The sequence below is a fragment of the Carassius carassius genome, unplaced genomic scaffold (assembly GCF_963082965.1).
Source record: "Carassius carassius unplaced genomic scaffold, fCarCar2.1 SCAFFOLD_102, whole genome shotgun sequence".
NCBI classification, from domain to species: Eukaryota; Metazoa; Chordata; class Actinopteri; order Cypriniformes; family Cyprinidae; genus Carassius; species Carassius carassius.
Genome location: NW_026775046.1, coordinates 76,442 through 91,833, shown reverse-complemented (window position 1 = coordinate 91,833; position 15,392 = coordinate 76,442). Strand labels below are relative to the sequence as shown.

The 15,392-nt window shown below is 43.1% G+C and overlaps 1 non-coding gene and 1 pseudogene across 1 annotated transcript; both read right to left on the bottom strand.

The window, feature by feature from the left end:
• Positions 1 to 6,575: 6,575 nt before the first annotated feature.
• Positions 6,576 to 6,739, bottom strand: LOC132134448 (U1 spliceosomal RNA). The gene has a single exon (XR_009429587.1). It is a non-coding gene; the product is annotated as a U1 spliceosomal RNA (small nuclear RNA).
• Positions 6,740 to 7,090: 351 nt separating this feature from the next.
• On the bottom strand, positions 7,091 to 7,267 carry LOC132134460 (U2 spliceosomal RNA; annotated as a pseudogene).
• Between the last annotated feature and the right edge of the window lie 8,125 nt (positions 7,268 to 15,392).

The following is a 15,392-nucleotide window of genomic DNA, read 5'->3' as shown; positions in this document are numbered from 1 at the left end:
TTCATATATGTCAGCTGGCCAGACCAATCTGGCCAGCTTGATGTTTTTGGACAACAGGGCAAAGGTCCGGTCCTGGCTGTCTTTTTTAAAGAAATGCAACATTGCAGAGCCAACTGTGCACCATTACCTAAAAAATGTGGCACAGTTCCTCAAATATCTTAATGAGACCCCGCCGCCCACATGCCGGCTCTCCCGTGTGGCTTTCATTGGGATTAGGAGGGAAATCCAGAACTTGACCCGCCCAGTAAAGCGCAGCGTGGCAGTCCACGAGCTGGCTGTAAAACAAGCCAAGGAGGCCCGCCTGATCCCTAAAGCCACACTGCGAGCTTGCCGGGACTCTGCCAAAAAAATTATTTCTGAGATTCTGGGTAAGTTTTTGAATCCTTTCTCCTCTCATTATTTGGCGATCAATGTGATCCTTTATGCTTCTCTTTTTTTCTGTGAAGATCGTCTGAAGACTAGTCCTGAGAAAAAGGACCAATGGTCTTTTTATGGACACCTCACCACTTACTGGGCCAGCATTTATGGTCACCGTGGAGGGGTGTTCCAAAATGTAACAATTAAAGAGGTGGAGGATGCCCGTGCGACAGCTACAGAAGGCCACTTTGTCATTAATGTGAGTGGTTCTCTTTCTCTCTGTCTCTCGTTGTCCACATGGTTTTCTTTAAAATAAAACTCAGCTTATGCCACTTCTCACTGTTTCTAAAGATATCAGCCCACAAGACCAACCAGGCCTTTGGTGCAGCCGAGCTGGCCCTGGACCAGGAGGAGTATGGGTGGCTTGAGGAATTCCTTTCACTCCGGTCCAACTTGGTAGGGGGACGAGTTGCAAACTACTTCTTCTTTACCTCAAAGGCCAGCTCCTGCAAAAACTTGAACAAGTATTTTCAGGATGCGTGGGCGAGCATGGGGTTACCAGGCACACCCACATTTACTGATGTGAGGACTGCCATCGCCACCCATGTAAGCATTCCTGTACTTGTCCCGGCTTTATGAGTTTCTGGTGTGTGTTTTTCTAACTCTTTGCCTATGCTGTTCTCTCTCCAAAAAGGCAAAGAACACTCACTGCCCGGAAGATAGGCACAAAGTGGCACAGTTCATGTGCCACGACACCACCACAGCTGACAGGTTTTATGCCCTCAACCTTAATGCAAAGCAGGCAGCAGAACACCGTCGCCTCTTTGATACAGCTGTGGTGGGTGAGGAAGCTGATAGTCCAAGGCAGCAAGGTGCCAAGAGAAGAAAGACGACAAAACCCCACAAGATGCCAGCTGAGGAAAAGTCCTCATCCACCAGCCCAACGCTCTCCGACAGCCCTCCCGATGCCGAAGAAGGCCAGAAGTCTGGGAAATCTGCTTCAGTAAGTACAATTTCCCATGGATTGGTTTAACTGTTTGTGACAAGTAGACATGTTCACTAACACTTTGCCTTTCTTATTATTTCTATAAGGAAAGAAGCACATTAATGAAGATGGTCCTCAGACGCAGACTGATGGTGAAGAACTCCCCACTTAAATCACCACAGGAAATAGCGTCTAAAAAGCTGGTGCAGCAAGTAAAAAAAGAGACTGGAGAAATGTAAAAAAAAATCCCGTAAATAATTTATGTAGCTATTTAAATTGTTTGTTTTGATGTTTTTTATGATAATTGTTCTACTCCTTTTATTTCTACGATAAAAAAGTAAGGTTATCTTTTTATTTGTTTTGATAGCCTGTTCCATTTTTCTTTTTTCTTTTTTTTGTAAATAGTTATAGTTAAGGTTAATATCAGTTTGCTCTGAATCTTTCTGAACATGTTTATTTATTTATTTTATTTTTCTTATATAATGCATGTTTCCTATTATACTTTTTATATATTGTGTTTTTTTTGTACAGAACTTTGAGGCATTTTTGATTTTGACTTTACAATGTCTGCAAAACAAAAAGTTCAATAAATATTTGAAATTGAATTAAGGTGTCATTACTTTACACACACTCACACACACTCACACACACACACACACACACAAATATATATTACATGTAATAAAAATAATTTAAACATATTTATATATTGTGTGTGTAAATAAAAAGGTATATGTAATGAATACATAATAAATATATAGTATTTCTATACATAAAATGTTTAATAAAAACATATTTTACTATATTTTGAATAACTTGAAATTAGGATGTTTTCACATAAATACACTTCTATTTCAAATGTATTCAGGCCGATCATCATAACCAGTTAAACTGATTATTAGACTAGAAGTTGAATGAGAAATAGACTGAAATAGTGAAATGTATTGTTTATTAGACTAGAAAAGGAATGAGAAATAGACTGGTAAGTGACCAAGGAAATAGTACTTTTGTAGTTTATTAGACTAAAAGTTTTGAATAAGAAATAGACTGGCAAGGGATCAAGGAAATAGTGCCATATGTAGTTTATTAGACTATAAAATTAATGAGAAATAGACTGGCAAGTGATCCATGAAATAGTGCCATATGTTTTCACATTAATACACTTCTATTTCAAATTTATTCAGGCCGATCATCATCACCAGTTAAACTGATTATTAAACTAGAAGTTGAATGAGAAATAGACTGAAATAGTGAAATGTATTGTTTATTAGACTAGAAAAGGAATGAGAAATAGACTGGTAAGTGACCAAGGAAACAGTACTTTTTGTAGTTTATTAGACTAAAAGTTTTGAATAAGAAATAGACTGGCAAGTGATCAAGGAAATAGTGCCATATGTAGTTTATTAGACTATGAAATGAATGAGAAATAGACTGGCAAGTGATCCATGAAATAGTGCCATATGTTTTCACATTAATACACTTCTATTTCAAATGTATTCAGGCCGATCATCATAACCAGGTAAACTGATTATTAGACTAGAAGTTGAATGAGAAATAGACTGAAATAGTGAAATGTATTGTTTATTAGACTAGAAAAGGAATGAGAAATAGTCTGGTAAGTGACCAAGGACATAGTACTTTTTGTAGCTTATTAGACTAAAAGTTTGAATAAGAAATACACTGGCAAGTGATCAAGGAAATAGTGCCATATGTAGTTTATTAGACTATGAAATGAATGAGAAATAGACTGGCAAGTGATCCATGAAATAGTGCCATATGTTTTCACATTAATACACTTCTATTTCAAACTTATTCAGGCCGATCATCATCACCAGTTAAACTGATTATTAGACTAGAAGTTGAATGAGAAATAGACTGAAATAGTGAAATGTATTGTTTATTAGACTAGAAAAGGAATGAGAAATAGACTGGTAAGTGACCAAGGAAATAGTACTTTTTGTAGTTTATTAGACTAAAAGTTTTGAATGAGAAATAGACTGGCAAGTGATCAAGGAAATAGTACCATATGTAGTTTATTAGACTAGAAAATTAATGAGAAATAGACTGGCAAGTGATCCATGAAATAGTGCCATAGGTAGTTCATTAGACTATGAGTGGAATGAGAAATTGACTGGTCAGTGACCAAGGAAATAGTCCCATTTGAAGTTGTTTGGACTAAAAGTGGAATGAGAAATAGACTGCAAAGTGTGCACTCTTGTTTTATAAAACGTATTTTACAATACATTATGGATAAATTGGAATTAGGAAGATTTCAAATAAAGTAACTGTTAAGTGACAAATGAAATAGCCCCATGTGTAGTTCATTAGACTAGAAGTGATTTGAGAAATAGACTGACAATAAAAAATATTGCTATTTAATATACTGCAAGACTTGCAACATTTGTGGTGCAAATTAACCAAAATCCAACAGTTTTTTCTATGCATATTTCTACAGTATTATGGGATAAAACTTACAAAAATGGATTCCTCTGAGTGCCCTGAGTACAGTACAACTGTTTTCTCTAGGCCTCATAAAAATTTTTTTCTTCCGACTTCCACCCCCCTCGAGCTGCCTTCTCTAGCCGGGGAGGGTGCACCCTGGCCGGCATGGATGAGTAGGTGCGAGGGGGGTGGATGGTACTATTTTCTTGCTAATATCTCCGCGAAGCGGTGGACCCCGGGGCTGAAATTACCTACCGTATGCGACCACCCTCGAGTTCCTGGGTGGTCCGGTTCCTGAGTTATAACGGTTCAAATCCCACATTTTGGGGGGCCGTAACTCGGACGCCCGGGGTCATAGGAACATGGGGCTGGTGTCGTCGGATAGAGCTCCCAAAGGTCTAATTTTGACCAGAGTTTGGTGTTGTTTCCCTTCTTTCCGAGTGAGTTATGGCCGGTCAAATTTTGGGACTTTTTGCATTTGCGGGTCCATATCTCTGGCCCCCGGGGGTCTATCGACTTGGGGGAGGTGGCTTCAGAGAGGGCCCTTCGAGGGCTATCAAGTCACCAAGTTTCAAGTCGCTAGAACTCTTCCTTCCATTTGACTATCAAAAATGTGGGGAGCCATAACTCCGCCCCCGGGGTGTTATGGATGGGGGGGCAGCGGTGTTCGGTAGGCCTTCTGGAGTTCTTACTCTGACCCGAGTTTGGTGCAGTTTGGCCCCGTTTTGGCGGAGTTACAGCTTGGCAAAGTCTGTGACATTTTGGTTAACATTCACCACAATTTTGGATATGTCCGCAAATGTTCCGGATGTGATCCGTGGTCATTCCGTGAATATAATGGTCAAATGGACAAATAGTGGGTTCGTGGGACCCAGGGTGGGGGTCCGCAAGTGGTCCGCAGATGATCCGCAGTCATTGTGTGAACATAATGGTCAAATGGACAAATAGTGGGTTCGTGGGACCCAGGGTGGGGGTCCGCAAGTGGTCCGCAGATGATCCGCAGTCATTGTGTGAATATAATGGTCAAATGGACATATACGGGGTTCGTGGGACCCAGGGTGGGGGTCCGCAAGGGGTCTGCAGATGATCCGCAGTCATTGTGTGAATATAATGGTCAAATGGACAAATAATGGGTTCGTGGGACCCGGGTTGGGGGTCCGACGGGGGTCCGCATCGGTTCCGTGGTCATTCTGTAACTTTAAAGGTCAAATGGACAAATATAGGTTTCGTGGGCAAAAAAAATCGTACACCCCCCATTCGGGTAAATGCCACTGTTTTAAACCTGAGGTGTACTGCTCCGTGCGCCACCCTGTGGAGAAGTGCTGAATGGCATGTAGGGGCCTCAAATCTGGGTGGGCTTCCGCGGGGCCCCTCGGGGGTCCAGATCCTCCTGCGCCGGTCAGGGGTCTCCCGTGGGCCGGCGCGGTCCGGCAGACATCGACGCCGCGTCCGTCAAAAATTTTTTGGGGTCAGCGCGCAGGTCCCCTTAACCCACGTACACGAGCCCTCAAACTTATACCTGAATGGACGCTCCAAAAAAAAGGACTTTCTGGAGAAGTCAAGACGTGACATCCCTAGGAGCTTGCCATTCACCTCTTTAAAACAAAAGCGCACGCTGTGGTGCCTCCGCACGCCGGCACGGGCAGCCGACATGATGGAGGCACCAACAGCCTAGAAACTTAAAACAACAATAAATACAATAATAAATAACCAAATAAATAATTAAAAGACCTTACCTTAAAACGTGTTGGAGCCCGAAGCAGCAGAGTTCAATGTACCTCTCGAAGTTGTGTGACTCAAGATATAAAAAGATCTCGAGTCAGGAAACCTCCAAGAGGCGATCGCAGTCTAAACCGTCTGACAAGGTACGTGATCTTAGCCAAAAGGCCGAGAAGCGATGCCGCTAAGACGCAGCGGGCAGGAAGCCGGACACGGCGATGCCCATCTCGGCTTTGGTAAGTCTGGGGGACCTAAAAATGCTGGGGGATGGTAGTACCCTCCCCTGTCTGCAACGTCACCGGGACTCGTCACGCTCGGCCTGACGCTGGCACTGCAGCGACGGAAAGTACGGCATCGCTCGTAACTCCCAAACGGTTCGTCGCAGAGCCACGTGCCTTATGTAATGGGAATCCTTGGCTCGAGCCGAACCAGACGCAGGTCTCAGATTGGCTCGTCGCTCTGACAAAATTTTCGGGTATTTGGGATTTTGTCGAAAACCTTCTTTTGCAACCTAGCGCCAGGTATTTGGCCCAGTCCCACCCAAAGCAGCACAGAAAGCTTCTCTGGAGTCTGCCTGTCAATAATCATCCCAAAAAAGTGGAAATTTCCATTCACCTTGGCGAGGGGACCTCAAAACGTGCTAACGTGGCGTGTCCGAGATGGCTCGAATGGCTATAACTCCAGGAAGGAATGAGATCCCTTCACCCAAATCGGCACACCTGTGCAGGGGCTCAGTCAGAAGCAAGGTGAAAAAGGGCGCTGCGACAGGCCACTCGGTGGCGCTGTAAGCGACAACAAAATTAATACCAATTGAAAAAGGACAACCAAACAACATGGAGACAGCTACAGCTAGGCTGCAGTCAGTCCAATGGACTTTCAAAGTAAGGTCTGTGCTATATTCGAACTGAACCACCCACCAGGGTCCGATTTTTCAAGAGCGTAAAAATCGGTGAAAGCGTTGTTTCACAGGCGCACAACACATACCTCGCATGTGACAGAACTCCCCATTCTGAAACGCAAAAAAAAAAAAAACCTGGAAAAAACCTCTTCTGCTTTGTTTCACCAACAATTTCAGGGGAGAGCACGAACGCAGTCCCCCACTACCATAAATTATGCAGTCGAGATTCCCGCATTTGGGGAATTCGCAGGGGTCAGCATGGCCGGAGTGCAATGGGCAAGCCTCGCCCTGGGTGAACCGCCTTCTTGATCATGGTGTCTCCCCTGCCAGGTTAGTATGAAGGCCCAGGCGGTCAGCCAGAGGTATGATTTGCGTCTCTACCGTCCACACCAACGGTTAGCCCCCCTCCAGGAAAGGAAGGACGGGTACCTTCCATTACTGGCCTGGAAACTGCCAAGCTCATGGGCCGGTGCTTCCCAACGCCGGTTTTAGATGACTCTCTTTAACCAAACACACCTGATTCGATGCATCACCTCGTCTGTGAAAGACCTCAGGTGGGTGCATCGTTCGTGGAAGAGTCCAAGACCCCAGGAGGGCGCATCAGGAAAAAAGTTCGCAATACACCACAGCATGGCAGATTTCATTCCTTGTTCTGCTATTCGACACAATAAACGGCAATCCCCAAAAAGGGAAAGCACACCGTTCCTGGAGAAACTGCAATACCAGGCCGATCCTTGGAGTGGACGGAGCAAGCCCCGGCTCCAGCTCCGTGATCTAAAAATCCATTTAATATGTAGTCCCCGGATGGGGGACGTATCAGATATTAAACTGATAAGAACAGATTTTTTTTCTTTCAAAAAAGTTTTATTGTCACGAGTTACATTTTTTCCATTTGCATTTTTACTTTCAAACACATTTTTCTTTTCAAGCACACATTAAAACAAGCCATATAATATATAATAAATACACATGGTAAAATGAAAGAAACAATCATTGTTAAAAAACATTTGATTAAAACCACAGTGTTTTGCTTGTTTTTAAAAGGCCATATTTGGGGTGTGTTTAAAAGGTGCGATTGGTTTCAAAAGTAAAATACATATTTAAAAAAGCAAACAAGCCTCATATGCATGTTAATAAAACCAATTTTATTGATAAAACACAATAAAAACCAATTTATTGGATAAAAACCAATAAAAAAAAACATCTGTTGTGCAAGACCGGGGGTGAGTCCTTATCAAGTCGGTCTTCACCCCACTCTCCAGAACAGGGACATGAGATGCTACTTTACGGGCTCAGCGGAGATCCCCTCTCCTCCGGCCCGCTGGCCCGCTGTTCCCGTAGCCAGAATGGTGAGGGTGCATCTACGGGCAGCCAGGGTCGGTGCCTGCCGGGACCCTCTCTGTGCGACCCCGGCCCCCCCGTCCGAATATCGTCGTCCGGTACCCCTGCAGCATTGATGTTACCTTTAGCTCGCATGCATGGAGGGTTACCGTAACGCGCTTCCCCACCAGCAGGTTTCTGGTGGCCCAGATGGCATCCTTGATGACGTTGAGGGTGAGCTAGAGCGAGGTAAATTTCTGTGCCGTCAAGTCCTTCAAGCCCCGGCCCACCCCAAGGATGGCGAGCTGGTACCCGAACTGGGCCCCACCTGCTGGTAGGCACGGGAAATACAGGGGGCCGGTCTTGGCCCACAGGACCCGCGCAGTGCTGCAGTCCCAGAGCAGGTGGTGGACGGTCTCCGGGGATTTGCAGCCGGACCGAGGGCAGATGGGGTTTTTGGCCATGCCTCTGGAGTGCATAACCGCCCTGACCGGGAGGATCTCATGAGCCACCATCCACGATAAGTCCTTGTGCCTTTTCTGGAGAGCAGGGTGAGCCGCATTCCGCCAAACTTGTTTGGCCTCACTTAGTGTGAGGCCCGGAACTGGACTCACCGGTTCCCGGTCCTGCACAACAGAAATGAGAGACTTGTGTTTAGTTAAAATGGTGACATCTTCCATCTCTAAAAGGTATTTCTTTAAAAACTTTTTTATAAAACTGTACTCTTTAGGCAAGTTAAAAGACACTGGGGTTTTCAAATCTACTGGTAAAATTTTCAAAGTTCTTAGGTAAGACCCCATCCAAAATCGCGCCATTGCAGCCGTCTTGTTTTCTTTGGATGGGGTCATGGCATAACTGATGTGCAGGGCGGTGAAGCAGCTGCCTAAAAACAGGTGGGGGTCTGGGAGGCCTTTTCCACCGTTCTCTGGCCTTTTCTTGACTGTCTCCCTCTTCAGGCGCTCCCACTTGGACCCCCACAGGAAGTAAAACACCGCCCTCTCCAGTTTCACCAGGAACTGCCGAGGGGGGCTAAAAACAGAACAAACAAGTAAAATCAGAGGTAAAATCACAGATTTAAAAATTAAAATTTTACCTTCAATCGTCAACTGTCTTAGTCCCCAAAACTCTAGTCTTTTCCTAACTTTCCCTAGCAAGTCAGTCCAGCTTTCCCGTCCTCCACCCTCTTTATCAAATTTAACACCTAAAATTTCAAAATCGTTGTCTTTAAAAACCAAATCAAGTCCTCCTGTGTCCACGTCCCCCCACGGCCCGAAGAGCTGGGCCTCAGACTTGTTTCTATTGAGTTTGGCGCCCGAGGCCCGACCGTACCAGTCAGTCAAGTCCAGTGCTCTTCGTATAGATAAAATGTCTGTGGTTAAAAGAGTAACATCGTCCATGTATAAGGCACAAGTCGCTGTCAGTCCACCCGTCCCAGGAACGTCCAGTCCTTTGATCCATTTATCCTTTCTCAAGATCTGTGCCAGTGGCTCGATACAAGCCACAAACAGGAGAGGAGATAAAGGACATCCCTGACGGACACCACTGTGTATGTTCACAGTTTTGGAAAGATGCCCGTTTACAAGGAATTTGCTGACTAGTCCCTTGTACAGCAGTCCCACCCAGGCTACAAACCTCTTTGGAAAACCCATTTTTTGCAGTACCTGAAAAAGGGACTGGTGCGAGACTGGGTCAAATGCTTTTTCAAAGTCTAAATTTAGGACTACTAGCCGAATATTTCTGTCTCTCGCATAACAGATGGCGTCTCTGATCAGCACTAGGCTGTCTGTTATCTTTCTTCCGGGCACAGAACAAGCTTGATCCGGGTGAATCACGTCCTCTAAAGCCATTGACATGCGTGTTGCTAAAATTTTGCTAAAAAGTTTATAATCAAAATTTAAAAGTGTTATGGGTCTCCAGTTTTTTAAGTCAGTCCGGTCACCTTTTTTGTGAAGTAAAGAAACTATCCCTATTCTAAAACTGTCTGGAAGTCTGTCGAGGGTCTCAAACTCTTTAAAAACTGTCACAAGCTCTTGTCCTAAAATGTCCCAAAATGTTAGATAAAACTCTAGGGGAAGTCCATCCACTCCTGGGGACTTCCCCTTCTTAAAACCTCCAAGAGCTTTTTGGATTTCTAAGATGTTAAAATCTTGGGTTAAAATCTCATTTTGACAGTCAACCCTTTCCTCAATAAAATTTAAAACTTCTTTTGCAGTGTCAAAGTGTACCTTTTTAAAACTATATAATGCCCCATAAAATTTTTCCACATCCTCTAAAATCTCTTTTGTTGTGTTAACCTCCCTATCCCCTGTTTTAACCCTGGTTAACCCCCCACCCCTTGTTATTATTTTCTTAAAAAAATATCTGGTACACTTTTCGCCGCCTTCTATTTCTCTCTCTTTACTTCTTAAAAGGACCCCTTTACTTTCTATATTGGCTAAAACTGACATTTCTTTTTTTACTTCCTGAATTTCCTCGTTAAAATCAAAACCATTATTTAAAAGATTAAAATACCTTTGTAGTCTTTTCTGGAACCCCAACATGCGTTTCTTTTCCCTACTCTTCTTTTCTTTCCCTATCTTTCTAAAAAACTGTCTTGTCCGGTCCTTTACCATCTCCCACCACTGTGCACGTGTATCGTAAAAGTCTTGGAGGTTCTGCCATTGGCTGAACTGTTCCCTATATTCTAAAACTATATCCTTGTCTTCCAACAGGGAACAGTTCAGCTTCCACAGCCCTCCCCCTACCGTCACACCCATGGGCAGTGAAAGGGTGCAAGACAGCATCATGTGATCAGAGAAAAAGAGGGGGGTTAATGTAGCATCGGTCGGCGGGCAGTCCCTTGTAAAAACGTAGTCGATTCGAGAGGCTTTGGTACCATCACCACTGAACCAGGTGAAGCCCTCCTCTCTTTGATGCAAAATTTTAAAACAGTCGACTAAATTAAAATCTCTGACTAAACCCTGCAATAAAACCGACGTTTTGTCCACTCTAAAATCCTCCCCAACCCTTTTCCTGTCTGTTTTGGATAAAACACAATTAAAATCCCCTGCTACCATTAGGGGGGCCCTACCTAGCATGTGGGGTTGCAAGTCTTCTAAAAGCTCATATCTTTCATTCTTTTCCGTAAAACCATATACATTAAGAACATTAAAATCCCTGTCTAAAAAGGTCAGATTTACTAAAAGTGCCCGGCCTTGCCTCACCACAGTGCTGCCCTTCACCAAGATGTTAGGATTATTAATTAAAACCGCAACTCCGTCATTTTTGTTAAAATTTGATCCGCTCCATATGGAGGCTCCTGCGGACCATAGCTCCTCCATTTTCTTGTACCTAGTTAAAAAGGGCAGAGAACACTCTTGTAATAAAAACAAATCTGACTTAAAAGATTTTAAAAGGGACAAAATACTCTGTGCTCTAATGGTGGACCTCACACTTCTTACATTGATAGTAGAGATGGTGAGGGCCATGAGCAGTAGGGTTAAAAAGGTATAAGACATTTAAAACAGAAGACAGTAAAAAGACTACAAAGATACGATTAAAATCATGTTATATCTTGTTGCATTTGCCTTTCCTTTTCCTCAGACGAGCTGGGATCAGGAGGGCAAATGCCTGTCGCTTCAGAGGCCACAGAGGAAACCTCTTGTGGCTCTTTTGGCGATGATGCTGTTAGCTTAATGTGCAAAAAGGATACCTCATTGGGGGACTCTAGGGGCCACATGCGCTCCAGATCTACCGAATCGATACTATCAAGCTTATATGCTGCCCTAGATTTTTTCTCCTCCGTTACAATCAGAGGAGACCCCGCAGGTCTTTTTTGCACCTGAGCGTTAGGGAGTGAACACTCTGTCTCACTCCCGGTAGATTCCTGCACCCCATCCGAAACTGTTACTAGTGAGGAATTGTTTTTTTCCTCACTTTCCTCTCCTTCCATGACCATTTCCTGTTCCGTTGCCTCCGCCCCTGTGGCCGTCCCACTTCCTCCTTCCTGCCCAATCCCTGAGGCCGGCTGGGAATTTGAAATTCCCGCCAAAACCTCAGGGACCGCCTCCTCTTTCCTTTGTTCATTCGTTTGTTGCCCATGTGGGGCGGCCATTTTGAGCTTGTTGGCAAAACTTTTAGGGCAGTCTCTGTAGAGGTGGTTTGTTTCTCCACAAAGATTGCACCGTCTGCCATTGGTACAATCATCAAACTGTGACCAATTTCTCTACACTTCCCACATACTAACTCTTGGCATGCTTCAGCGAGATGACCAAACCTGCAACCCTTCCTGCAGAGTTTGGTATGTAGCCTCTGTTCTCTCCGAGCACAATCATGGAAGGCAGATGTTTCAGGCCCTGGTAGCCCCCAGCGTCTTCCCATTGTTTAATGGGAATTCGCCAGAAGCATGTCCAAATGCCATCTTCATCTAACACTTTGACAGGCTGGCCTCGAACAGTGCAAAATCTACCCAACCAAACATAAATATCATCTCCAGTCACTGTTTAATTGAACATCCTTACAATCACAGTTTTAAGTGTGTTATCAGAAAGTTTCTCGACAGTGAACATGGAGAACTGGGCTTTAACCCTCTGGAGTCTAAGGGTATTTTTGGGGCCTGGAGAAGTTTTGTCATGCCTTGACATTTGTGCTTTTTTCAGTTTCTTATAAATATCTAAATGGGTAAAGACTAATCTCACTGTAATCAGCACAAACTGGGCTGTAATAATATGTGAAATGCATGTATGTACATGATTGTGTTTTTGAGAAAAAAAATATTATGCGTGGTTAGTGAAAAACTAAAAATGTTAAAACGCTTGAATAAGGCAAAAAAACACATAAAGAACAATGGTTCCCGGGATTTTTGAGAACTGGAGCTTGTAGCCTAGAATTTTTCTTTCTAAATGATGTGAAAATCATCTTGTTTACTCACTCACAGAAAACAATATATTGCTTAAAATTTTCTAAGACACTTTTTTTGGTAAAAGTCAAATGCGAGTAGGCGTCAACTACCATGAATATCATTGTGATTTACACCTGAGAAGACAAAGGCCTGCATAATGAGCTGCATAATGAGCCTCTCATTCATCTGTGCCACTGTGAGTGAGGAGTTACAAGAGAGAATGTGAGAACAAAATAAATCTATATAATTTTATGTTTGTAGTTTATTAAGAATATATTTAATTATCCCACAACATAATTTAATATCCACTTGGGGGAGCAGTTAAACAGTTTATTAGAAACAATCAAAGCTGACTTTCAAACAAATTGTTTGGCATGCTTACTCCAGTCACACAATCCTTCAGAAATCCTTTTAACAATCTTATTTTCTACAAAAAAAAAAAAAAAAAACGTTTGTTGTTATTATTATCATCATTATTATTAATGTTGAAAAGAGCTGAGAATATTTTTCTGGGTTTTTAGGGGGAATAAATGGAAAGAAAAGCATTGTTTTTACATTTGTTACAGTTATCTATTTGTTACATTTATATTATTTACATCAAGCTTTCGAAGGGTATAGTGTTGTATATTGTTATTGAAACTTCATAATGTTTCACTTGATTATATATTTAGTCAGGAATTATAGTTCGGAAAAAGTCTAACTAGTAAAACGTTTACACGTTATGTGAAAACTAGTACAAGTATATAAATAAATAAAAAGAGACTTACTCGTGTTTATGATCTCTGCTGAATAAAGTGCTTCATTCTTTTTTTCTGAGGAAATCCATTTCTCAAATCCTCAACCACATCACATCTTTTTGGGGTGAATTATGTGTTATTCCTATCATCGCGAAGAAAACAGTAAAATAAAAAAAACTTGAACAGTCTGGCTGCTTTTTCTTCTGTGTGGGCGTATTCAAGCTGCGCGCTTCAGTTTGAATCTGAATAGCGCGTTCAGCGCGGGGGCGTGGTCACATTAGATATAATGAAGGGAGACATGAAAAACAGACATCGCGTTGTTTTCATATGGATTACTTTATCACAGAATATCTGTTTTCGGCGGCACTTGTTTAGTTTAAAAATAGACATGTCAAGCTTTCTATAGATATCTCTCTCATGTATTTTCGTTGAGTATTCACGGAGTTACAGTTCATTTAAATGACGTGTTTGTAAAAGAAGATCAGCGCAGACAAAGGCTGCAGACAGCGCACCTTGTTTGTTATCTTTATTTTATAAGTGCACAAAGTTTTGTTGTTATTATGTATGTATCCAAAAAAAAGTAGACCCTTTACAGATTCGATTGATGTATTGCTCTTATCTGTACGATTAAAACTGAAAGTGTAATTTAAGTTCTTTTCGGGGTTATCAGGAGAAAATGACTCAAAACGCGTATCCGCGTTAATCGACTTGATAGGGTTAACTGAATCAAACCTTTGCCAAAAGTCATTAAGCAGGGAAGCGGTTTGTTTAATTTGATTAAACATCAAATCCTTTGTTCAAGGGCAGAGTCATCAAACAATTCAGGTCGTCAGATCTAAAAGCTAAGGTCTTTTGGATCAGCTTGCTGGAAAAGTCCATACGGGACATTCCAAGGAGCTTCCCCTCAACCTGCCTGAATAAAAAACGCACGCTGTGGTGCTAAAAACTTAAAACAACAATAAATACAATAATAAATAACCAAATAAATAATTAAAAGACCTTACCTTAAAACTTGTTTTAGCCCGAAGCAGCAGAGTTCAATGTACCTCTCGAAGTTGTGTGACTCAAGATATAAAAAGATCTCTAGTCAGGAAACCTCCAAGAGGCGATCGCAGTCTCAACCGTCCGACAAGATACGTGATCTTAGCCAAAAGGCCGAGAAGCGATGCCGCTAAGACGCAGCGGGGAGGAAGCCGGACACGGCGATGCCCATCTCGGCTTTGGTAAGTCTGGGGGACCTAAAAACGCTGGGGGATGGTAGTACCCTCCCCTGTCTGCAACGTCACCGGGCCTCGTCACGCTCGGCCTGACGCTGGCACTGCAGCGACGGAAAGTACGGCATCGCTCGTAATTCCCAAACGGTTCGTCGCAGAGCCACGTGCCTTATGTCATGGGAATCCTTGGCTCGAGCCGAACCAGACGCAGGTCTCAGATTGGCTCGTCGCTCTGACAAAATTTTCAGGTATTTGGGATTTTGTCGAAAACCTTCTTTTGCAACCTAGCGCCAGGTATTTGGCCCAGTCCCACCCAAAGCAGCACAGAAAGCTTCTTTGGAGTCTGCCTGTCAATAATCATCCCAAAAAAGTGGAAATTTCCATTCACCTTGGCGAGGGGACCTCAAAACGTGCTAAGGTGGCGTGTCTGAGATGGCTCGAATGGCTATAACTCCAGGAAGGAATGAGATCCCTTCACCCAAATCGGCACAACTGTGCAGGGGCTCAGTCAGAGGCCAGGTAAAAAAAGGGCGCTGCGACAGGCCACTCGGTGGCGCTGTAAGCGACAACAAAACTAATACCAATTGAAAAAGGACAACCAAACAACATGGAGACAGCTACAGCTAGGCTGCAGTCAGTCCAATCGACTTTCAAAGTAAGGTCTGTGCTATATTCGAACTGAACCACCCACCAGGGTCCGATTTTTCAAGAGCGTAACTGACTTTGTTTCACAGGCGCACAACACATACCTCGCATGTGACAGAACTCCCCATTCTGAAACGCAAAAAAAAACGCAAAACGCAAAAAAAAAACCTCTTCTGCTTTGTTTCACCAACAATTT